Raw genomic sequence first — 26,539 nt, forward strand, 5'->3', positions numbered from 1 at the left:
TCCAATGAACACCCAGGACTGATCTCCTTCAGGATGGACTGGTTGGATCTCCTTGCAGTCCAAAGAACTCTCAAGAGTCTTCTCCAACACCACAGTTCAAAAGCATCAATTTTTTGGCACTCAGCTTTCCTTATAGTCCAACCCTCATATCCATACATGACCACTGGAAAAACCATAGCCTTGACTAGATGGACCTTTGTTGACAAAGTAATGTCTCTGCTTTTTAATATGCTGTCTAGGTTGGTCATAGCTTTCCTTCCAAGGAGTAAGTGTCTTTTAATTTCATGGCTGCAATCAGCATCTGCAGTGATTTTGGAGCCCCCCAAAATAAAGTCTGACACTGTTTCCACTGTTTCCCCAGCTATCTGCCATGAGGTGATGGGACCGGATGCCATGATCTTAGTTTTCTGAATGTTGAGCTTTAAGCCAACTTTTTCACTTTCCTCTTTCACTTTCATCAAGAGGCTTTTTTAGTTCTTCTTCACTTTCTGCCGTAAGGGTGGTGTTATCTGCATATCTGAGGTTATTGATATTTCTCCCGGCAATCTAGATTTCAGCTTGTGCTTCTTCCAGCCCAGCGTTTCTCATGATGTACTCTGCATATAAGTTAAATAATCAGGGTGACAATATACAGCCTTGACGTCCTCCTTTTTGTATTTGGAACCAGTCTGTTGTTCCATGTCCAGTTCTAACTGTTGCTTCCTGGACTGCATACAGGTTTCTCAAGAGGCAGGTCAGGTGGTCTGGTGTTCCCATCTCTTTCAGTTGTCCACAGTTTGGACTTAGCTTCATATAAACCCTCTCTACTCTGTCTTCAAATCCATTCTCTACTCTGATTTAAGAGTTAGTAGTGGAGGACCTCTTAGGAGACTCATTGTCTCAGTGGGCCATTTTGCCTGGAAAAAGGACCATCTGGGAAGACCAGAGTGGATGAGACAGGGGAAAAAAATTTAAACTGCTCAGCAGATGAAATAAATAAGAATTTGCTGCAGGAAAGAGGAGAGTCTTGACCACAAGATTAGATGAGATGAGACAAGAACTCAAGAAAGAACCAAAGAGAGTTTTTCAAGCCCAAGTTGGCCAAAGGACTTTTAAGAAAGGGACTCTCATTCAACTTTGTGGTTTTCTCTAACGATCTGTGGTGTGAAGATCTGCTACACACTGTCTTGACCTGGTAACACTTTGGGAAGTGAAGGCTTTGAAGTGGTGACCTTGGGGAATGGAGCGGCTCTTCTGGGGAGTGGAACGCAGTGCAGAGATGGACAAAACAGTGGAAATGGGGACCTGAGAGGATTAGAAGAAACAGGGGTCGCTGCTCCTTTCCTAGGTACTTTGGTATGCTGGAGGAATACCAGGTTTATAGGATGTGTAGGATTGGTGTTTGAGCCCATTTCTACATAATTCTTAAGAACTAATTGATTACAATAACCTGAAGAACTTAGGGCCACCCAGAGTTGCATCCCTCCCCTTGCTCCATGCTTTCAACTTTACCACAGACCTTTCAGCTCATCCTTGGTCTCTCTCTTCATCTCAGTCACTCCCATTTAACACAGAATTTAATTTATTTTCTGTTCTGACCTTGGCTCCATTTCCTGGCTTCTGGTTTTCTCTCTCCCTCACAACTCATCAATTCAGAAATGGCTTCCTGGGTGACAATCTCCCTAGTTCAATTAGATCCTGGAAATATGTTTTGTCTTTTCTACTCCACCTTCACTTCTCATTCTGTTTATCCTAGAACCATGTGTAAAACTGGAAAGAAGTTGGGGATTCTTCTTAAGTTGCATTGGTTAGGGTTCAATGGTTTTAAACACACTTTAGTCCATTTAAAATCCAAGTGAAAGCCATTCAGTTGTGTTAGACTCTTTGCAGCCCCATGGAGTATACAATCCATGACATTCTCCAGACCAGAATACTGGAGTGGGTAGCCTTTCCCTTCTCCAGGGGATCTTTCCAACCCAGGGATTGAAGCCAAATCTCCTGCACTGCAGGCAGATTCTTTACCAGCTAAGCCACAAGGGAAGCCCTAGTCCATTTTAAAGAGAAAGGGGTTTATTAGGGAATATTTGGTGGCATATAGAATTATTGGGAAGGTTTTGTTTATAGGGATGACTTTCAATGCCATTACTGCAGAAAAGGGACACCAAGTTAGCCACTAAATCTTCCATAATTGGGAACCTACTCACTGAATGTGGAAACTGCTGCTGTAGCTGCTGGTTCTAGAACTGCCTACCATGGCCACCATCAGGGATCCACTACCATTAGGGCACACAGTTAAGACACCAGCATCATCAAGAATATGCCACTGAAGGAATCCTTGGGCCTAGAAAAGAAAACAATGGTCTCAAAGGCCCTTGCTGAATCATCTAACTTCTGGGAAAACAAAACCAAACTTTAAGTTCTGCCCTGATGCTCCGGGCTGGTTGCATCTACCTGGACTTACCACCCTCTGCCCAAAACCTCCCACCCCCTGTTCAACTGCAAATGCCATCTCAACTAAAGATTACCCAAAATGTCCCGCCTGACTAACATTTCCCTTATCGCTTCCACAAATATTCCCTTTAAATATGAAGCCTCCCTGATCCCTCTCACGCTCAGCCTGGTCGTTAGGCCGACTGTTGCCTCTCCTTGCCTGAATAAAGGGAACCTACCTCTGCTGAGGTCGTCTCTCCTTCTTTTCTGCCTTGGCTTGAACTATACCTTACAGCCATAATCAATGAGCTTTTGATATCTGTCAGCTCTAGAATCCACACTTGAAAAATGAACAGCCTGCCCCTTGCCACTAGACTCACACGAAGCAAATAAGAAGTTACTGGGACCTAACTAATTCGGCTACGGTGGTGGTGTTTGCTTGCAGAAGTAGCAGAAGTGTAGCCTCTACCCCACAATTCAACCTCAGATCTTACACTAGTGGTTCCAATGAGTGGAATCCAAATGACATCCAGAACTGCAGCTGCAAAGACACCTGGGAAACACTGTTCAGTTTTATGACGTCTTCTGTACCAGTAGGCACACCAGAAGGAAGTTGGAAGGGATGCTATGCTTTGATCAGTTGTGTTTACCACAGAGGGTTAACCTCTGTGAGGATAGTCCTATTTGGCTCAGGGAAAGATGACTCATTATCAGACTATTCTTTATAATAGATCGCATTGTAGCCTCTTCCAACTTGTTGGCGCACAGGGATTTAGGCATGTCCAAGAGTAGATAAATAGCCCCTTTCCCTCCATGGCTCTAGGTCACCGCATACATTTATTTGCAGTCCACACTACAGATGGTGTGAGGTCTACTAGGTAGATCTTTTTTTCTGGAACAGTACCAAATGCAGAAAGGATACAATGTTTCAGATTTTTTTTTTTCTGAGGGAAATAAAAGAAGCAACAAGTCAACTAGTTGATACTTATTTTCAGCACCATGTTTTAAGTATCTCCATCTCTCTTGCAGCTTGAAGCAGCATCCACTATCTTTTCTCTTGTTTTTCAGTCTTATGAGTGTTCTCCAGTTATGTCCAGCTGGTTCCAGTCATTAGTAGACTCTTCCCAAGATAGTCCATCCTACTGGAAACAGGAAATACTAGAAACCTCACTAGAAAATCAGGTCCATTTCTGGCCTAGTTTTGCCACAGTTTTGATAAGCATCCAAACTTTTGCTTGTTTATTCAAATTAAGCTTCTGAATCTCTTGAGATTCACCCCTTGCAGTGGGTAAGCCAACAGCCTGCAGGGGGAAAAAAAAAATCACACATTTTCTGGCCAACCCTTGGAAAAATGTCTTTTCTCTCTGCCAGGTTTACTAATTTACACGTGTCCCAAAGCTGAGGCCAACTGGTTGAAACTGAAGATTTTTTAACAATGAACAATCCAACAGTGTGAATTATTTAGATTATTCCAATACCAAACTAAATCTTATTTATTCTTATTTAAAGTTATGAAGGAATATGTACATTATTAAAAGATACATAGATTGAGTTTCAAAATTACAGTTTAACATTTATAGTGATTGAGTCGTAGAATCAGAGGACCTAGAAGGGAACTTTTAAGTATAAACATTCCTGATAGGTTATCTTCCATTTTCTTGGGTCAGTGAGTGTTACTGTCAATATGGTTTAGTTGTTAATCCAATGTTAGAAAATCCTTGGCACACAACAAGGATGCATGTGTTTAGAGAAAAGTAATCACTAATATTATAAGAAAAAACATGACATGAAAATATCCTTTTGTAAGAATTTGGTGTTGATTCAAATTGTGAGGCTAGTTACTTGAACTTGGGCAAGGTATTTAACTTTTCTGAGCTTATTTTCCCATCTGTATGGAGTTCAACTTTTTCTGTTCTCCCCAACCTGTTGGTTAAAAAGGGCTCAATTTAAGGGTGATAAGGCATATTCAACTAATTTCTATTGTATCTAGTTGATGGCATAGTCAAATGTTTCTGAGCATTGGAGTGTCTTGCATTAACTCCCAGGCAAACTCCCTTAGTTGTCATGTTGACTGCCATGTGGAGTACATGTTTCTCTTTAGTTTTCCCCTTTTGATGGGCATTGTCATATCTCTGGCTCCTCTTGAGGAGTAAGTTCTGCTGATGGGCACCACCTCTCTGATGCTGGATTTATCCTGGAGTTAGCCAACAACATACTGCATGCTTTGAGGTGCCAAAGCTATAAGGTGGTGCATAGCCAAGTGAGGATGAGGCTGCTTTAGTTTATGTATTACTTAGGATGCTTTTGATTGCGGGTTATTAGAAAACTCAACCTAATCTCACTGACTGTTAGACAAAAACAGTAGAAGCCCAGGGGTTACAAAGCATATGTACCAGTGAAGATTAGTTTAGGCTGTGAGAAACAGGAAACCGAACTAACAATGACTTAAATGAACTTTGTTTCTCCTACATACAAAATCAGAGATGGGAAGGCCATGGCTTCTAGTGTAACTGTGCTCAACAAAATTTGGAGAAACTTTCATCTTCTTTCAGGCTCCTTCTAGTTCATTTGCAAAAAGGGTGGGCTCTGTTGTCACAGTCCAAGATGGTGTTTAGAGCTCCACCCATTGTATTCATGTTCCCGACAGCAGGGAGGAGAAAAGGATGAAGATGTCCATGAACCAGCTGTCTTGTAAGCAGGGTTCCTAGAACATGACATTTCTGCTTGTAGTCCACCAGCCAGATCTTAGGCACACGGAGACACCAACCTGCAGGGAGAGGATGTCTTTTTTCTGGACAGCCAAGTGTTTAGCTATAACAGGGGCTTTAATATATGGAAGATGGAGACAATAAATATGAGAGGAATAGTTTCTGCCAAAACACCTTCAGGTTGATGAACTCCAGAGGCATAAGCTCTGGTTTCTTATGATTCTGTTGGCTTTGTTTTGTTTTACTCAGTGTTTTGGCTTCATTTGAATTTGGTAACAAAACAATGAGAACAGTTCCAGAATATGCCCACTGTGACAATGTCCAGAGAGAGGAGATTGCTTCTGGACATTCTCCTGAAGGAATGTGAAAAATTTTCCCACAATGCCCTAGCAAAGCTGGGTTGCAGAGGACCCTCTAGTTTGGCGAAAAGGAGGTGGCTTTAAAGCTTATGGCTTATGGGCATACAGTTTCTAGAGAAGTGACTCTGTGTTTTTCTTGTCTTGTTTTGTTTTTATATCCTTTTATCTTCTTAGGACCCAGACATGAATCCTTCTGAGTGGGTTCAAGAATGTCAGTGACAAATACCACGTTCCACAGTTGTTGCTGTTCAGTCACTAAGTCGTGTCTGACTCCACATTCTACTGGCCCTTTCAATAGGATATTTGTAACTAGGTCAAGATTGATGGATTCACCTTCTGTTAGTGCAAGTCCTCATTCAAAATTTTTCACTCCTTCATGCAGATAGACAACTGATGGCTATTGTATTGCAATATTGTATTTCCTGTATGTCCACAGGAAAATGGACATAGCTTAAGTCCAAGGTGGAAACTACACTGTATATAAAATGGGAATAGAAGTGTCCCATCCCAAAAGAGTGTTATGAATATTGAACGGTGACCTTGAAGTATATGTTCTCACTTCTTCACTCTCCCAAAGTGAAACAGTCTAAGACACATGGTGGTAAATAATACAGTTATAGATGTTTTCACACATATTCTGCAGTGTACGTAGAGTATTTAGTATAGAAAAGGAATTTTGTAAATGTGAATTCTCTCTATGGAGAGGTTCTTAATGTCATCACTCACGTCTACTCCAGAGGAACTTCAACAACAAAAGGCTATTAATTGAGTCCCTGGTTTATGCCAAACATCAAAAACAAATTTATTTTTAGACTCCAGCAAATCATGTCACCGGAGAAGGCAATGGCACCCCACTCCAGTATTCTTGCCTGGAAAATCCCATGGACAGAGGAGCCTGGAAGGCTGCAGTCCATGGGATCGCTGAGGGTCAGACACGACTGAACGACTTCACTTTCACTTTTCACTGTCATGCATTGGAGAAGGAAATGGCAACCCACGTCAGTGTTCTTGCCTGGAGAATCCCAGGGACTGGGGAGCCCGATGGGCTGCCGTCTATGGGGTCGCACAGAGTCGGACGCGACTGATGTGACTTAACAGCAGCAGCAGCAAATCGTGTCACATGCTGAAACACAAAGGAGGACAATTTCTGTACTTCCCCCGTCCTGGGAGAGGACCGAAAGGAAGAGCACCCTTTCATTGTCATTCGGTGGAGAGAATTCCCGTTGAGATTACAAATGTGAATAGCTGTGTGTGGTGTGTGCAGAGCATTAGCAACCCGGAAATCAAGGGGCTCTGGGTAAATTGCCTTGACACTTGCAGTAGTTATTGAATGAAACATGATTTTAATGAAGAAGGAAGCAATTGTTAGCAAATGCGGTTTAACTATAATGAGGTTGTAAAAACTCGCATATTACTATTGATCTTACAAGGACTGTAAGTATGAAAAGAAGTGGTGACAATTATAGGTCATTTTCTTTTTATTAGACATTTAATTATAGTCTTTTCAGACAAGGCATGGCTATTTCCTGGGTTGTTTAAATTTTATCTAATCATATTAAAAAATTACCTTAGACATTTTCAGGATTTTTTTTTCCCTATTTTGAATGGTAGTTATCTTATTTGTACTTAATATAGTGACTTTTAAGTATATTCTAAAGGCTAAAGGTTCTCTGGTACAAGTTTATGTTTGTTCACATGAGGTGTTGACGTGTATGAAATCTAACTGCGTTAAATAACCCACTAGGAGCAGTATGAAAGGGCTACTTCATCTGCCAGCATTGGGTTTTCTTTCTTTGGAAAGGAAGATGCCGTGGGTGAGTTTCATACATAAGGCGAGATCGTTACTTTTGGGGGCTGGCTGAAAGATAGACTTCTCTCTCTCTTTCATACTCATTCAGTGAGGCTCCTCACTGAGCTCAGTCTCCAGGCTCAGTCCTTGAGGACAATATCCTCTTGAGACTTAATGTTCACAGATTAGGATGTTCCCACTGAGAAAACTGTTAGTGTTTTTCCAAGTAATTTTACACACAGAAGCACTGTCTCACTCCCACCTTCTCTGAGCTTTACTTTTGAACCTCTTGTCTGTTCATCCACAGATATTTACGAAGCATTGTTTTACAATGATGAATAGGACAGAGGAAGCCTGTTTTCATGGTGCTCTCATGATGAAGGAAGAAACTGACTAAAATCTAGTAAATAAAAAGTAATCACCATGGTAATGTCAGATAACGAAAGTGCTGTAAGGAGCTAAAACTAGGTGCAGTGGAGAAGAGTAAATGAGGGCCACAATGAATGGAGTACTCAGGAGGGCCTCATGGAGGAGGCAACCTTTGCTCTGGGACCTGGTTGAAGGTGTTTCCATCTTGAATTATAGTTATTGATATTCATCTAAATCCGAAACTTCTTCAGGGCATTATCTTTCTCTAACTCATCTTTGTATCCTGCAGAGCTTATGGCCTCGTGCCTTCTACTAGGAAAGTGTTCAATCAACAGTTATTAAATGAGTGATGATTGTTTCATACAGACCTACAAAGTTTTCAGAGCTCAGAATTTTTAACCACGTTATACAAGGAGGCCAAGGCCCTTGATTAAGGTAGTAAGTGGGGTGTGTGTGTGTTCAGTCATCCGACTCTTTTTCAACCCCATGGACTGTAGCCCACCAGGCTTCTCTGTCCATGGGATTTCCCAGGCAAGAGTACTCTAGTGGGGTGCCATTTCCTCCTCCAGGGGATCTTCCCCACCCAGGAATTGAACCCATCTTCAGCATCTTCTGCATTGCAGGTGGATTCTTTACCATTGAGCTACCCTAGCAAGTGGGGTATTGAGATTCAAATCCTCTGTGTAATGCTGATCTTTCAGGGAGCCAATAGATATTTTTTGTTTGTTTGTTTGTTTTAGAATGGAAATGAAATTTTTGGTAGGGGACTTCAAACTTCTGAAATCATGGCAATACCTGTTTAAGACATTAGTTTAAAAAAAATGGAACACCAGAGTCAAGAGGTTAATAGTTCTGCAGTATGTTGGGAAATGATGGTTTAGGTAGAGTACAGAGCAATAGAATTTTATCTGTTACAGTTATTCATTTTTAGAGTCTCTGAGTGGAAAGCTGCTTTAGATCACAGATAAAAAATGTTTAGCAGTTTACAATTTAATTCTAATTATTTAGAATCTAGAAAACATTTCAGTGAAGTAGGTGAGTGATATTGTGGGAATTCAGGACATAAATGAAAAAAATTCTCTGGCCATCATCTAGTTTAACCTGAAATTACTTCATTGCTCTTTTATGACTTTAAATGGACTTTGTGATATTTACCTTTTAACCTAAGTTGCAAATTTATGTTTCTAAAGGTGCCCATTCCAGGGAAGATAACAACAGGCAGAGTTTGGGAAACTATTCATCAGAAGAGAAATGTTTTATTACAGAAGGAAAGTGCATAAAGTTTAGATTACAGATGTAGACTGTGTTAGGTTCATGAATTCAGACGAACTTGCACCAAACAGCAAGACATTGTGGGAGAGCAGACCAGAAAAGGAGGAGGCTGTGGAATGTTTACATTCTTATTTGTCCAAGAGGGTGATGAGCCAAGAACACAGTTGGAGTTCGGTTAGATGGAGCATTCCTGGTACTGCCTCCTCATGGGATTAATTTTGTCATGAGAAAAGTCACATGCAAATAAAAGGGACTGTAATTAGGGGTGGGCAAGTAATGCCATTTTGGGAAAAGTTTGCTGAGGAATTTAGGAAGATTTGTGCCCTGAACAAAGGGTGAGATTATAAGGATCTTATTGTGCAAGTAATTGTACTTGAGATGGTGAGCTTGGAAACTTCTTGAGTAATGAAGACGTGATACATTTGTTATTGATGTGGTCACAGGCAGTATAAATTTGACAAAAGTGGATTAATTCCTACTACCTTACTTTTTCCAGCGGTGGTCTTCCTATATGGAAGACTGTAGGAACTCTTCTCGTGACTTTATTCAGTTGTGCAGCATTTGCGATGACTTGCTACTTGTTATTTTCCTGCTTCTCTTTGCTACCAAGAAGAGGACAGTCTACTTTCTCCATGTAGAAAGTATCAATAATAAGTGCTCCATAAATGTTGAATGAATCAAAGAATAATGATTACTTGGATGAAGGAATAATAATATACATGCAAAGCATTCATGCAAATATAATAAGCAAAATGTGTGTACATAGATGTATATTAAGAGGGAGATCCAAAATAATGATAATAACAATAGTAATAACGATTATGAAAATATTAGATGTGACTGGTCCTTCGGAGCAGTCCTTGTTCTCATCTTACTTCTGGAAAAGAGAACTTAGCTCTTTGTCACATCCTCCCAAAATCAAAACAAAGTTTCAGAAAGTTCTAGCCTGGTATGTGCCAGGCCAATTACAAGCCCCTTTGCATGTATTAATACATTTAATTCTCACAAAAGCTTTATGAGGTAGGTCATCTTATTATCATTGTTTTACAAATAAGGAAACCAAAACTTGAAGTGCTGAGTGCTAAGTCGTTTCAGTCATGTTCGACTCTTTGAGACCCTATGGAGGGTAGTCCACCAGGCTCCTCTGTCCTTGGGGTTCTCCAGGCAAGAATACCGGAGTGGGCTGCCATGCCCTCCTCCAGGGGATCTTCCCGACCCAGGGATCGAATCTGTGTCTCTTACATCTGCAGCATTGGGAGGCAGGTTCTTTACCAGTAGCACCACCTGGGAAGTCCACGAAGCTTGACGATGTCACATTAAATCACCCAAAGTCACACAGTCAGGTGTGTGTGTGGGCCCAAGAGTTGAAATGCAGCGTCTGGCTTCAGGGTCTGTGTTCTTAACCACCACACCAAGAGAAAAGCTGCTGAAGGCACTGGAGAGAAATAGATGGTGAAGAATATTATATCACACAGCATAAGATGCACATAAAATTCCCACTTAAGCATCTCAGTTCTTGCAATATTTCTTTTTAGCCAATAGCTGCTCTGTGGTTCTCCCTTCTTCCTCAAATAGACCCTGCAGCTTTATGGACTGTTCTCTCTGGAATTCTCTTTCTCTCCTTCCTTCTTCCCCTGTATTTTTCTTCTTGCTCTTCCTTAAACAAAGCAAGCTGGCCCTCGAAAGCCTTCTCCCAGCTTGGACACTCACACTCACCATCCACCTTAGCATGGATGTTCGGAGGGTCTTCCTCGTTAGAACCCAGTGGAAAACAAGAAATTACCTTTCTTACCACACATGTAGTTTTCTTCCTATCACACTAATAACATTGCTATTAAAATATTAGGATTTCAGGTGGCAGTTGTGAGAGATGTAATAAGATTTCTCTTTCTAGTTATTTTCTTCTTCTACAGGAAGAAAGAATGCTTGCTGTTGTTACTTAATCGCTTAAGTCGTGTCCGACTTTTGCAACCCCGTGGACTGTAGTCTGCCAGGCTCCTCTGTCCATGGGATTTCCCAGGCAAGAATACTGGAGCAGGTTGCTATTTCCTCCTCCAGGAGATCTTCCTGAACCTGGGATTGAACTTGTGTTCCCTGCATTGGCAAGCGGGTTCTTTAGCACTGAGCCATCAGGGAAGCCCCAAGAAAACATGGCGTGTACACGTGCTAAGTTGCTTCAGTCACATCCAATTCTTTGCAACCTATGGATGTGTAGCCCGCCAGGCTCCTCTGTCCACGAGATTCTCCAGGCAAGAATACTGAAGTGGATTGCCATGCCCTCCTCAAGAAAGCATAGTAATACCAATTAAATACATTTCCTGACTATACAAAAACTGCGCACCCTCTGGCCTCTTTTTTTTTTTTAAAGAAAATTGAAATAGATTTACATATAACTTGTAAATTTAAGGTGTCAACATGTTAATTTGATATATTTATATATTGTAATATGATTGTGGTTATAGCTGGCTATATCTTTAACTGCATCTGGAAACAAAGATACTCCATAAAGCAAAGATGAAAGTACAGATTCAAAATAGAAAAGAAAAAAGCTGAATGCAGAAATAATATACCTTAGTGGACATTAACTGTGAAAAAAGAGGCTTGACTGTGCTGATCCTCAGGAGGGAGGGATATTGACGGGCTAGGGTGTGTTCCTCATCTCTGTATCACCTTGAGTGATAGAGTTCTGTCTCTGCAGCCCTTGTAAATTGAGGAGTGCTTACCCTTTCAGGAAATCAGCTGTGTGTGGTAACTTACTGCAGCCCCTCCCTTTTTGCTTGGCGGCCTGGTTTACCCCTGGGCATGGCTATAAATCTCTCTGCCCAAGGGGTGACCATGGGCCAGGCTGCTCTGGATGACTGGCTTCGGGGCACTCAGGAGGAACCAAGTCCTTTGTTGAGGCCCTTATATCCAAACTTCAACTCATAGGATATGGGCTAGAAATGAGAGTATTGTATGCATTTTAGGTGAAGGCAAGGAGCTACAATATTGAGCTGGCTAAGTTGGATGATTTAACCCGTGTAAGCTTGCTGGATTTCCAGGAAATGACAAGAACAAACATAATATATGTAATTGTTGAGCATAAAATCATTTCTATAGAATGTTAACACTGCAGGGCTCTTCAAGGTCCTCTAGTCTAAATCACTTATTGAATGCCGGAGCACCTGGAGTCTGGGGGCACTGACTCTCCACACCAAGCTAGTGCAGACTGTCAGGACTCCCCACACGGAGCTCCTCACACCACATGATGCCGCCGTTGTTAAAGCTTGCTTCAGCCCAGCTCTCAAACAGAACTGTGAGGACGAATATAACAGCACGAGCTGCACGTCAGTCTGAAGATGGCCATTTGCAAAAAGCCCAGGCAACCTCGAGCTAGATTGGAAAGCATAAATGTGTCAAGAAAACACTTCTCCTGACCTTATGACCCCGTTTACCAAATGCCCTGTTACTCTTACTTCCTTTCTAGACACTTGGTTACAAGAGATATTTGTACCTGTTGTTTGCTTTCATTTTTACTGCCTATGACAACGTAAAATTTCCTAGCTAGGAATCTCTTTAAGTCCCTCTCATTTGGCTTATGTTTCCACCACTTTGCTGAAGCTGCTTTGACAAAGGTCACTAATGAGTTCACATCACCAAAGCTGATGGCAGATTTCCACATCTTTTCTTGCTAAAACTCTCTGTGACAATGGCCTTCTCCTACATCTTGAAATTCTGCCTTGTTTTCTGTGATGTCACTTCTTCTTTCTCTCCTCCAATCTCTTTGAACATTTCCTCTTAGTCTCCTTTTGGGGCCACCTAAACTTCTTGTTCTCCCCTGAGTTGTTCTTGTTTTATTATTGCACACGCTGTCTTAGGGATAGTTCCTCCAGTCTCAATGTCTTCATCTTTATCTGTTTTGGTTACATGTTGCCACAACAAACTACCTGAAACTTAGTGGTTTAAAACAACAACAAATTATTATTTCCATGATTCTATGGGTTACTTAAGTGATTGCTCTGCTTTTGTAGTATCGGCTAGGGTGGTGAGGGGGCCAGGAGTCTTCAGATGGCTTCACTCACATAGCTGAGAGCGGGTGTTGACCGCTGACTAGGGCTGACCATTGAGGGTCTTCTGTAGGGTCTTTGCCTCATGGATGTTGAGCTTCCTCACAGATGGTGGCTGTGTTTCAAAAGGAAGAAGCTGGAAGCTGTCAGCTCTCTTCAAACTGAGGTTCTAGAGTCCCAGATGTCTCCTGCTGCATCATTTTTTTGTCAGCGGCAGCCACAGACCAACCCAGGGGAAATAACCTCCACCTCTTAATGGGAGAAAGTAACCAATATCCTCTCATTGGCCAGAGTCTACTCAGGCTTCCCTGAACTCTTTTTCAGCTAGATCTGACTTGTGGACTTCTACATAATTGTTTTGTTGTTGCTGTTTAGCCACTAAGTTGTGTCTCTTGCAACCCCATGGACTGTAGCCCACCAGATTCCTCTGTTCACGGGATTTTCCAGACAGTAGTAGTGGAGTGGGTTGCCATTTCCTTCTCGACATGGTCCAAATTTATAAATAATCTTGCTAAGTTGGTTTAGCCAGGATCCTCCATCCTCTACATCCAATCACCTTCAATGTCTAATCGCGTTCCTCATCTTCCGCCAGCTGATGTCTAGTCATCCTGGCTATCTTCAGCAAGAATCCTGCCAGGTCACTTTAGCTGGACTCCTCTCTTACTCCTGATGTTTCATTTTTATAATTTTCTATCCACCAACCCCTGCCCTGCTCCTTGGCTATGAATTCCCTTTTGCCCATGCCATATTCAAAATTAAGCTTAATTCTATACTGAGGCCCCTTACCCCCTAAAGCAGTAGTCCTGAACAAAATGTTTTCACTGCACTAACTACTGCCCTGTTTTGTTTTCCTTTGACAAGTGGCATATACATTCAAGGAGGAAAGGGACTGATGATGGACTTATTTAGAGATTATTTACCATGGTTAACTCTCTGGCCACAACAGTTAATAATACTCCTGTGTGTAAAATACACTCACCTCTTCTTCAAAATTCTCATCTTATTATGGCATTTGTTCAAAGTCAAGGATATCGTGTGGCAAAACCTTTAAGGTTCTCAGATGTTGTATTGTCTGACTGAGAGGGTCTAGGAAGCTCCCCATTAGGAAGTCCATTTATCTAGTTGAAACCTTTATGAGGCATAACTGTAAATCTTTTTGACGTGTCAACAAAGGATCCTATAATAATACCCTTGATTTGATCTGTGCTGTGCTGAGTTGCTCAGTTGAGTCTGACACTTTGCTACCCCATGGAGTGTAGCCCACCAGACTCCTCTGTCCATGGGGATTCTCCAGGTGAGAATATTGGAGTGGGTTGCTGTGCCCTTCTCCAGGGGATCTTCCCTCCCTGAGGATAGAACCCAGGTCTCCTGCATTGTAGGCAGGCTCTTTACCATCTGAACCACCAGAGAAGCCCAAGAATACTAGAGTGGGTGCCTATCCCTTCTCTACTGGATCTCCCTCACCCAGGAATTGAACTGGAGTCTCCCACATTGCAGGCGAATTCTTTACCAGCTGAACTGCCAGGGAAGCCCGATCTGATCTGTACCTAGAGGCTATGTTTTACAGAAGCCACTGGATTTGATTTTTTCCCTGTGGCCATTTCTTAATTTGAGAATCTCTTGTTTCCAGAGAAACTACAAATATGAGATCGTTTTTAAATTTCCCATCAAGTAGAGCTTGCATTGGATATACTGTCTCTGTATTCTGCTTGAAAACGGGATAGTTCCTTCTTAGGTTCATCTTGCCTTTATCATTGGCAGCAAAAATAAGTACCACTCTACCTGGAAATCTTCTTAGCAAGATCCATGTATTTATTAGGTACTCTTTCTATTTTTCATGTTACAGTAGGCAGCATTGCACTAATTAAGCTACCAATCTATAACTTATGTCCTTTATTGTCAAATCTTTCCTAGATATTTCCTCATTTCCCTTTCAGCCTCTATGTCTTTTCAAAGCCCTCTCAATTTCTGCCTCCTGCCAGATTCAAAGCCGTATGTATTAGGTCATATGTATTAGGTTTTTGTTACAGCAACACTTCATTCAGCAGTACTCAGGTACAATTTTCTGTTTCTATTGCTATATATTAATTCATTTAAAACTAGTGGCTTAAAAAATAATAGCCAACCATTTATTGCCATGATTCTGTGGGTTTATAGCTTGGGCTTCCTCATAGCATGGCAGCTATATCCCTTCTTATGTTCCAAGAGGGAGTTACTAAATGTTGCCTATTTTGTTGAAGCTTGAGTTCAGAAATCCCAGAATTTCTCTTACAGAACAGTCTATTGGTCAAAGCATTTACAAATCTAGATGAGATTCAAGGTGAGGGAAAACAAATTTGTCCTGTGGGTGAGAGGGTACATAGAGGGAGAGAAGAAATTGATGTGATCATCTTTGGACCTAGCAGTCACAGCCTCTAGTCAAATGAGTGCTAAATTTATATTTCCAATTTCTATCATCACTGTCTTGGTTTCAGACCCATCTACTTTCTGTTGGATGTTTCCACATGTACCTCAAATCCATATCCCTTAAACTAAAGTCATCACCTTCTTTTCTAGATGTATTTCTCATTTTATTCTCTATATTTCAGTAAATGACAGCCATCCAGGCCAGAAACCAGAACTCATCCTGGTTCTTCTAATTCTGTTACCACCCCAGCTCCCCATGCTCACATAGCTGACTGATCTTAATCCTTACCTCTTTTTCAAATATGCTCTCCCCTTCTCCATTTCTAATATCATTCCAGTGTAGGTCTTTATCAGGCAAAACCTCTTGCCTGACTCATTTCACTATCTTCCTACATGATCTTCACGTTATCATTTTAACTTCTGTGGTAAAATCCAAGTATGGTTTGGGGACAGTTTAGCCACTTGATGAAATAAGTGAGAGAAGAGAAAGAAGAAGAAAGGAATTAAGGAAGGAAGAAAAAGAAATAAAAGAGGCAATAAAGAAACCTACTCATGTGAATGGATAAGAAAGCTGTGGTACATATACACGATGCAATATTACTCAGCCATTAAAAAGAATGCATTTGAATCAGTTCTAATGAGGTGGATGAAACTGGAACCTATTATACAGAGTGAAGTAAGCCAGAAAGAAAAACACCAATACAGTATACTAACGCATATATATGGAATTTAGAAAGATGGTAACGATGGCTATATGTGAGACAGCAAAAGAGACACAGATGTAAAGAACAGTCTTTTGGACTTTGTGGGAGAAGGTGAGGGTGGGATGATTTGAGAGGGTAGTGTTGAAATGTGTATATCATCATATGTGAAGCAGATCGCCGGTCCAGATTCAATGAGTGAGACACGGTGTTCAGGGCTGGTGCACTGGGATGACCCTGGGGGATGGGATGGGGAGGGAGGTGGGAGGGGGGTTCTGGATGGGGAACACGTGTGCACCCATGGCTGATTCATGTCGATGTTTGGCAAAAGCCACTACAATATTGTAAAGTAATTAGCCTCCAATTAAAATAAATAAATTAATTTAATAAAAAAATTTTTAAAAATAAAAAAAAGAAACCTAGTCATGTATATATTAAAACTCAAGTTGATGATGTCATGGTATAATTCGTGGAAGGAAAAAAACTGAAAATACTATGTCTGAACTAATACACTGACTTAAGTAAAAAGACAATTGTAACATCAAGACAAACCTTGTGGTCCACTTTCCAACCAGTTTCTGACATAAGGCCTCCCTATGAACAATAGACAAGACAGATAAACTTGCATTCCTCCCAGAGTTTAAAAAAAAAAACAAAAACCTTCAACAGTATTGCTAAAGTGATCTTACTAATGTTATAATACTACAAACCTGTAGAGCTTACAAACCTTTACTTAACTGCCCTCTACCCCAGTGGCCACCAAAGTCCTTAAATTGACTCACAAAGCCATGTTTGCCTGGACCCTCGTGTGTTCTTCACTCAACAGATGTATGACATGGTAGGTTTCTATCTCTCTCTCTTCCCTCCCTGCTCCGCGTGCTTTATGCCATCCCTACTGCCAAACTGCTATTGCTCATTTTTAATTCCTGCTGTCTTGGTTGGTTTGCCTCAGCTTCTTCTACCTAACTTTTTCCTATCCACTCCTTAAGATTCTGGTTAGAAACCACCTCCTCCAGGCAGTCCTTGACCCCTGAACTGGAATAGGGCTTCCCAAACACGCTGCACGTATCTATTATCTTCTGTGCAAACAATATTGATATTATCTGTTTGTGAGTCCATCTCCCTGTAACCTTGAGGAAAAAAAAAATTGTGTCTTAAGAGACTGTAACACAGTGATTTAAAGCCTAAACTCTGAAGACTTACTGTCTGAGTTAACATCCCAGCTCCACCCCTGACTACCTGGATAATTCTGGGGAGGCACTTAGGCCTTTGTTGCTTTGTTTCTGCATCCTGAATGTGGGGATGGTACAAGCAGGTATAAACACTACAGGTTTGTTATGAAGGTTAAGTGAGTTAATAGATATTAACATAAACTATTCTTATTATTTTTATGATGGTGAGTCATCTATTAATAGTACAGCATCTAATGCTTAGTAAATATTTGTTCACACAAATTCCTTGTTCTTTTTTTTTTACTTTGTGTCACAACCTTCCATTCTTCTACCAATTTCCACAATTCTCTAAGCCACAGCTTGTCTTCAACCTCCGAAAAGTGGGATTCCCCACCTGCACTCTGTTTGACCTGGGGCCAGTCAAAGACCCATGGATACACTTCTATTTGCTGGATCAGTGCTGGCGAATATTTCCTTGGTGATTGCGGTGGTTCCTTCCTAATTCCAGCCAAATAGAGGCAATATCTGTCTGTTGTCACTTCTTCTTCTGCCCACATCTTGAGCAAAACAGATGAGGGAATTCTTCACATACCCAGAGAAGTCCCAGAGGTTAATAGTCAAATTTGAATGCCTAATTGCCAACCATGATTCAAGGAAAATGTAGCTATGAGAAAACATATGAGTCCTTTGTCATAAAAACAGCTCTCTGACTGAGGAAGGGAGTGTCCCCTAAGAGCTAGAACAAGCCAAGAATCAGAAATAATGAGCTTGTTTCTTAGCTATCCCTCTGGTTTCCTGTATAAAAATAAAATGAGGTTACTCGCGTTTGCACCTTAATCCCCCTTAACATAGCTGCTCCAGTTGTCAGTGTATAATTTCCAACAGCCTTTTTTCTGAATTCTCCTCCTCTTCCTTCCTCTTCTTCTCCTTTTCTAATTCCTTGCATTTCCCTGGAGTTTCCTGCGCTGGCAGTCTTGACTTCCATTCAATACGGGAAGGATTACATGATCCCCTTGATACAAAGGGTTACAAGATTCCTTTACTGCTTCTCTCCAGTGAAAGGGAGGAAAAAGCTCTGCCTTGGTCTTTTATCCTAAATTCCTCCTTACGCTTTATGTGCTTGAGGTACTGATGTGCTGTAGCGCTGGGACTTGGCTAGTGTCCGAGAATCTCTGTATAATATCTTGTGTAGGATTCCAAATAGAGAAGACCTCCTATTTTCTTGGAGTTCCTGCCGTGAGTATGGCATCTAAAAGCCTGGTTTTATTCTGAAAAATGTCCCCCATTCCTTTCTTGGCACTTTAGAAAACATGTCTGCTTATATAATGACAGCAAAATAATTTGGTTATGCAGGCGGAAAAAAAAAAAACGGTAAAATAAAAGCATCCCCAAACAACAACAACACATGTCAAACCAGAAGCAAATGCAAACAGTAACATCCCTTCTCCTTATTATATAGAAGGAGCGAGATTCAGCAAGGAACAGCCCAGGATTACTTTGATTCAGTGCTTCTCAGTGAGGGTATTGCAAGAAGTTGAGCTACCTGGGTCCCTGCCTTCTAAGGGCCACTAGTGCTCTCTTCTCTTTCTCTCCCTTTTCCAGATATTGAGAGAGCCCAGTAGAATTCCCCAAATTTCCAAATATCATCCTCCATTCCAGGGACAGTACCACAGTCCCCCCAAACACTCTGCCAACATTTTGCATTAAAGAACTCAAGCAAGCAAAAACTTTATATTCAGTTCCAATATGCTTTAAAACTTTCTCACCATGTTTTTACACATTCATGGTAAGACACTAATTTATGGTAAGGCATTTATGGTAGACACCAGTTCTGCTGGGCATTGGCTTGCAGAGATCACCTTGCCAGAGCATTACTTCCCCTGCGCTTGGTTGGGTAACCCATCCCAGTCCAATCCAAACTTGACCAATCAACTACTCTCCTCCCAGAACTGACCACTCAGAACTTGAAGTTGTCCATGAATGACAGCTCCTACTGCTGAGGACACTGAATTATCACAGTCCATGCCTTTCCCAAAGTCTTTGACTCTCCATTTCATTGAATTAATAATGTCTTCAACATCTCCCCATGCAATGATCCTTTTTCTTATGCTAATCACAACTGGCTCTTGCTAGCAGCCCAAAATTCTTGGCTAATTTATCACTTTGATCCCCATTACCCCCACCACCACTTTGCTGTTGTGGTCAAGTGGTAGCTGATGAAGAAACCACCATGGGATGAGACATTCCCAAGTGAGATGACCAAGCAATGACCTTTCCCTCAGTAGCACTCATGGGTGCTTTGCTTAGCAGGGATGAGAACAGCCAGACCATGGTCCTTCTTCTTCATCTCTGGAAAAGTCCACTCTGACTGTGAGCCAGAAAAAAAAAAAAATGCCTATGCTCATAAATTGGCAAAATGCACCTCTTGCTACAAGGGACAAGATTGATTCTCGGGGTGGGGCTGGGGGCGGCCTTTTGGATAACTTCCCCTAAAGCTCTCTGCATCTTTGTCTTTCTGTCATCCTTACAGCCTACACCAACATTGTCCAGGCCTCAAAGATACGATGATGAGCTGGTTCTTTTTTAGTTCATTAGCTCTTTTGCTGTATTAGTAGATTATCAAAAGCAGTTTCAGTATGTCATAAAATCTGTTTGGTATTAACTTGATACATGATGTGTTTTTCTCCATCCAGCTAAATAGTTTCCTTCAAATCTGGACCAGATGAGCATCCTGGGACTTGCATGAGCTCATATGTGTGTCTGTGTGGAATGCAGCCCTGGGTCCCCTTGGACGTGTGGAGCATGTTTTTGGCCCAAATGGAAACATCCTTAGGCACTGATGCCTCAATTAGGGGAAAGATAAAGACGCAGGATCAGATATGGCATCTGTAAAATGTTAATATCCTGGGTGATGCACCCTAGTTAAGTTTATTTTTCAGTTTCGTTTGATGGCTAGTTTAGGCAAAATCGTGACACGCGTGAAATTGCCTTTATTTAGCTCCCTTTGGGGATAGCCTCTCAACCCTGCCCCTGCTGACTGCCTTGTTGCTGCCTTAAGCTCACCCCAGCCCCACGGAGCACTCCTGCACATCTCTTTGGAGCACCTATTATGTTCTGGGTGTAGGGGAAGGGGAAGAATAAGAGCAACTTCACTTGCAGGATGTAGAGGAAGGCACAGAAATGGGAGCAGATGCTTGTCCTACTGCAGGATAAACGTGTGATCAGGTGCTGCTGGAGCAGGTGAAGGCTCCAGGCCGCTCTGAGGGAGGGCCTGCCTGGAGAAAGCACCTGGGGCAGAACTCTGAAGAACACGCAGGAGTTAGGGCGGCTGCTGGCCCCGCAGGCACCTTTGGGTGAATAAGAGAAAGGCGCTCCTTCTGACAAGAGGCCTCTCTTGCTGGGCGCACAGTTGCGCAGGCCAAGTATGTGCATTTAGTCCCCACTCAGGTCTCACCTCGGTACCCTAGTGACGTCAGCAACCTGCACAGTCCCCAGCAGCCCCCGAGGGGATCCTGTGTGTTTCAGTTTCCTAAGGGCTGCTGTAAAAAATGGTCACAAACCAGGTGGCTCAAAAGTAGAAATTTATTCTCTCTCAGTTCCGCAGGCTAGATGTCCAAAATTAAGGTGTGGGCAGGCCTCGCTCCCTCTGGAGGCCCTAGGAGAATCTTCGCCTGCCTCTTCCAGCTCCTGGTGGCTCCATATGATCCTTGGCTGTGGCTGCATCGCTCCAGTCTCTGCCTCTGTCTTCCAATGGCCTTCTCCTCTGTGTCTCTGTGTCAGATCTTCCTCTGCCTTTCTCTTCTAAGGACACCCGTCATTGAATTCAGAACCACCCCGTGGATGGTGACTGCAGTCATGAAATTAAGAGACTCTTGCTCCTTGAAAGAAAAGCTATGACAAACCTAAATAGCATATTAAAAAGCAGAGACATCACTTGCCAACAAATGTCCATATAGTCAAAGCCATGGTTTTTCCAGTAGTCACGTATGGATGTGAGAGTTGGACCACAAAGAAGGCTGAGCACCGAAGAATTGATGCTTTTGAACTATGATGCTGGAGAAGACTCTTGAGAGTCCTTTGGACAGCAAGGAGGTAAAACCAGTCCATCCTAAAAGAAATCAACCCTGAATATTCATTGGAAGGACTGATGCTGAAGCTGAAGCTCCAATACTTTGGCTACCTGATGCAAACAGCTGACTCACTGAAAAAGACCCTGATGCTGGGAAAGACTGAAGTCAGGAGGAGAAGGGGTAACAGAGGATGAGATGATTGGATGGCATCACTAACTTCAGTGGTCATGAGTTTGAGCAAACTCCAGGAGATGGTGAAGGACGGGGAAGTCTGGCCATTCATGGGGTCGCAAAGAGTCGGACATGACTGAGCAAATGAACTATAACAACGAGGTAATCCAGAATGATGTCATCTTGAGATCCTAAGGTAATTATAGCTGCAAAGACTCCATTTCCCAATAAGCTCACATTCTTAGGTCCTAGAAGTTAGGACATGGACTTATCTTTCTAAGGTTCACTATTCAACCCACTACACCATGTAAAGAAGGGGAGGAAGGAGTTTTCCGACAGTAGGAGCAGAGTCTGTAAGGCAAGGAGGTGTTCGGGGGCATGCTGGGTTCTGAGAATGGCCAGGACGACCGGGTGGGGCTTGGTGAGAGCAGAAGCTGGCCACAGAGGACTTGGTGTGCCAGTCAGCAGCCTTGGACTGTGCCCTGGAGGCGATGAGCAGGCTTTACATGGACTTCATTTTAACTGAGAAAGATCACTTGGGCTGAAGGTTAGGGAACAGATTGGAGGAGGGCAGGGTGGGAAATAAAGAATTTCCTCTCAGAGGACGTTACACCTATTTCGGTGAGCCATTCAGTGGCCTGATTCAGAGAAGAGGAAGTGATCTGGTGATGCTGAGGAGAGGGGATGCAACACCAGGATTGGTGACTAATGTGAACTGAGTGGAGAGGGAGTGAAGAATCTGGACTGATCCTGAGATTTCTGTCAATATCCAGCCCCAGCATGGCACTACCCTGACTTCCACATTCACGTGGCACCAGACCTGTTAGCAGGGCTCCATATACACAGCCACTTGCACTTTAGAACTTGAACACGTGTTTTTAAGAAACTGCACGTTGAAGCAAAGGACCGTACTGCTGTACTGGGTTGAATGCTGCTGCTGCTGCTGCTGCTGCTGCTAAGTCGCTTCAATCGTGTCCGACTCTGTGCGACCCCATAGACGCCAGCCCACCAGGCTTCCCCGTCCCTGGGATTCTCCAGGCAAGAACACTGGAGTGGGTTGCCATTTCCTTCTCCAGTGCATGAAAGTGAAAAATGAAAGTGAAGTCGCTCAGTCGTGTCCAACTCTAGTGACCCCATGGACTGCAGCCTACCAGGCTCCTCCGTCCATGGGATTTTCTAGGCAAAAGTACTGGAGTGGGGTGCCATTGCCTTCTCTGACTGGGTTGAATAGTAGCCTCCTAATTTATGTCTAGGGCTTCCCTGGTGGCTTAGTGGTAAAGAATCCTCCTGCCAATGCAGGAGACACAGGTTCGCTCCCTGAATCACGAAGATCCCCTGGAGGAGGGCATGGCAACCCACTCCAGTATCCTTGCCTGGAGAATCCCATGGACAGAGGAGCCTGGCAGGTTATAGTCCATGGGGTTGCAAAGAGTTAGACATGACTTAGTGACTAAACGACAGTGACAATTTATGTCTGCTCAGAACTAGCGTATGTGACTTTATTTGGAGAAGGGTCTTTGCAGATGTCATCAGGCTAGGTCATACTGGATTAGTGTGGGCCCTAATCCCATGTCTGGTGTATATCTAAATAGAGGAACATTCAAACAGTCACACTCAGGGAGAAGACCATGTGATGACAGAGGCAGAGGTTGGAAAGATGAGTCTATAAGCCACAGAAGTCCAAGAACTGCTGCCAGCCAACAGAGGCTAGAAAAGGAAGGATTCTCCCCTGGGGCCTTCAGAGGGTGTGTAGTCCTGCTGACACCTTGATTTTAGACTTCTTGCCCCAGAACTGTGAGAGAATAAATTTTGCTGTCTGAAGCCACCCAGTTTGTGGCGGTTTGTTATGGGAGCCCACCCGAGACGGTGGGATTTCCAGACACTGTGGGCAGTCATGAGGAAAGATGTTTCTGTGAGCTTGATGTGATGCAGAGAAAGGCACATGGACCTTGGCATCAGGACATAACCAGGACTGTCACTGTGCCATGAGTATCAGAGAGACTTTCATCTCACAGGAATCTTACGAGGATTAGATGAAAAAATGAGTGTAGACGTCTAGTGAAACACTGTTTAGGATGGTCAAAAAATGGGCAAGGTAGTGGTGGTGAGAAACAGTAAATTGTGGCTATGATTTGTGGATATTGCATACTATAGATTAGAATTAAAAGAGGCTGTGTGTATGTGTGTGTGTACATGTGTGTTAATGTGCACAGACTGACACATTACTATGATGTAGTAAGAAGAAAAGTAGCTGGGCATAATCTACCTCCCATTAAAAAATAAACATATCCATGCTTGTGTGTGTATGTATGTTTCTGTGAGCATAGAGAGATACACAGTCAACCAATGAAATTTGTTCCCTCAAGGGGTGATAATGATCAACTTTTAAAGGAAGAACATCCATAGTGGGGTGTGTATACCACTCCCCCACCCCACCCCCGCCACACACAAATGCACTCAAAGCTAGTTTTGTTAATTGTCTTTGTTATCCGATTGCTTTTTCATGCCACTTTGCTTCCCCGTCTACAGTCCTGCATCTTGACAGTTAAAGGTAACAGCTTCTTTTATTTAAAAGAGAGCTCCCTCTGCCCTGGCTCCTTCCCAAAGCGATATCCAGGTGGAATGGGATGGGAGGTGATCTTTCCGGGTCCCGTCCCATCCCTGGGCATCTGGCACAAGTGCCTTTTGGGGTATAGCTCAATCATCTGGTTTCTTGATTTGTGGGCTCCTCCTTCCATAGAGTTGGACATGACTTAGAGATTAAACCACCACTACCATCTGCGGAAGTCCATGGACCTCTGTGTTCACTCATTATTGAGATTCCTGCACTCAGAAACCTCCTGGTCCCACTGTGTCCAGGCATCTTCTGGTCTATCTGTACATCCAAGTCCCCTCCATGAAGCTGCACAAAAACTCCGGTGCCCCAAGCCATGGGAACTGGATGCCTGCTCCATCTGTGATGTCTCCACTCTGTCAGCCTTCTTTCAGCCATCTGTGGGTGGCACCTTTCTCATGGGCACCACGATAAACACAGGGCTCCTTCGAGGATTTCCAGCTGTCTTGAGCTGTACCCTGAGGGGTGAGCAGCAGGCCCCTTGCACTTGGAGTTCCCGGTTGGTCTGGGTTTTATGACTCCTCTCACTTCCTCTCCACCTAGGTTTCTACCGTAAGATTGGGGGTCCAGACAGTGCCCCAGTCTGTCCTCTGGTCTTCTTCCTCCTCTTGTCCCTTCTTACCTCTCCTGGGATTTGGGAGGACACTCTCTCTCTTCCCTTTCTGCCCTTCTGTCCTACTTTGATCCCTTACCCCTTTCTCCTCCCATAACCTCTTCTGGAAAAACCCAAACAAACTTTTTTGCCAACCCAATATTTGCCCTCCTTTTCCTGAGGCAAAAATCGAGGAAGGGCTGTAGGAAGAGAAAGGAGACCATTGAAAGTTGAAAACACATTGGCAAGGTTTTCCTAAACATTATCCCTTCCTTAGACCCACCTTTGAATTCTTTCATTAATAATTTTAGTGGATTGAGGACTTCCTAGGTGGCTCAGTGGTAAAGAATCCTCCTGTCACTGAATTAGACATGGGTTCAATCCCTGGTCTGGGAAGATCCCACATGCCATGGAGCAGCTAAGCTCATGGGCCACCAACTACTGAGTCTGTGCTCTATAGCCCAGCAGCCACAATCACTGAACGCACTTGTGGCAGCTACTGCAGCCCGAGCGCCCTAGAGACAGTGCTCTGCAGTAAGAGAAAACCACCAGTGAGAAGCCCATGCACCGCAACTAGAGAGCAGCCGCCTGCTCGCTGCAACCAGAGGAAAGCCTGGACAGCAACAAAGGCCCAGCATAGCCAGCAAATAGATAAAATTATGAAAAAAAGAGGGAGGGGATATATAAAAATAAATAAATAAATACATAATGTTAGTGAATTGAATGGTGGTTCCTGGGAAAGATATGTCTGCATCTTAAGCCCTTTGAATGTGACCTTATTTGGAAAAAGTTAAGTGTAGATGTAACTAAGTAAAAGATGTCAAAATGTGATCATCCTGCGTGGTGTAGGTGGGCTCTAACTCCAGTGACAAATGTCCTCATATGAGATACAGAGAGAAGAGCAGAAGGCCATGTGAAGATGGGGACAATGACCTGATGATGCAGTTACAAGCTAAGGGTCACAAGGAATTTCCTTGGAGTCACTAGGAGCTGGAAGAGGTAAGGAAGAATTCTCCCCTAGAATCTCCAGAGGGACCACAACCCTACTGATATCCTGATTTTGACAGTCTGACCTCCAGAACAGTGAGGGAATAATATTCTGCTGTTCTAAGCCACCCCGTGTGGAATAATTTGTAAGGCAACTCTAGGAAACTAATTTAGATGGATAATGAGCATGAAATACTTTTGACATTAATATAATAACAAGAAAGAAAAGCACGGAGCCTGTAGAGGACTCGGTGTGTGGGAACTCTATTCTAGTAACTATTTTTGTTTTAATGGGAGCCGACAGCCTTTTCCGGTGCCTCTGGGGACCATGCTGTCTTGACCTTCTTAGCAAGTTTGCAAATCCCTCCACCTGTTCTCTTTGCTAATATAGCTATTCTTTCTGTCACGCCCGTGGACACCCAGGACACTGACAGAGTTCAGAATCGCTGTCTCTAGATACTGATCGTGCAATAAAAATGGCAAGCTGATTAGTCAGCCGGGGAGCAGAAGCCTTTTTTCCCATTATAAGCATGATCTAATGCTGTAATCACCTAGTCTGCAGCCAGCAGCCAAGTGCTTGTGGTCAGGCCGAGGCCCCACAACAGGTGAACCCTGTTAAAAGGCATCCTGCTACATGGTTTCAGCTGTCCTGTAGACCCGCCTGTCTCATTCCCTGCAACGTAATAACTACATAGAACTCATATGTCCCGGAGTTTATTACAATCTCCAGGGTCATCTTTAAAAAAAAAGTGAAAAAAATAACTCCAACTTCCAGCACATAAGGCTCCAGGAAACCCAGGAATCTGCTATGGACTGTAGACATAGTCTTGGTGGCTTCTTATTTTCCATCAGACTGGTGTCCCTGACCTCAAAA

This window comes from Bos grunniens, chromosome 6, assembly GCF_055505025.1.
Source record: "Bos grunniens cultivar Pamir isolate PY7600 chromosome 6, Bosgru_T2T1.0, whole genome shotgun sequence".
Lineage (NCBI taxonomy): Eukaryota > Metazoa > Chordata > Mammalia > Artiodactyla > Bovidae > Bos > Bos grunniens.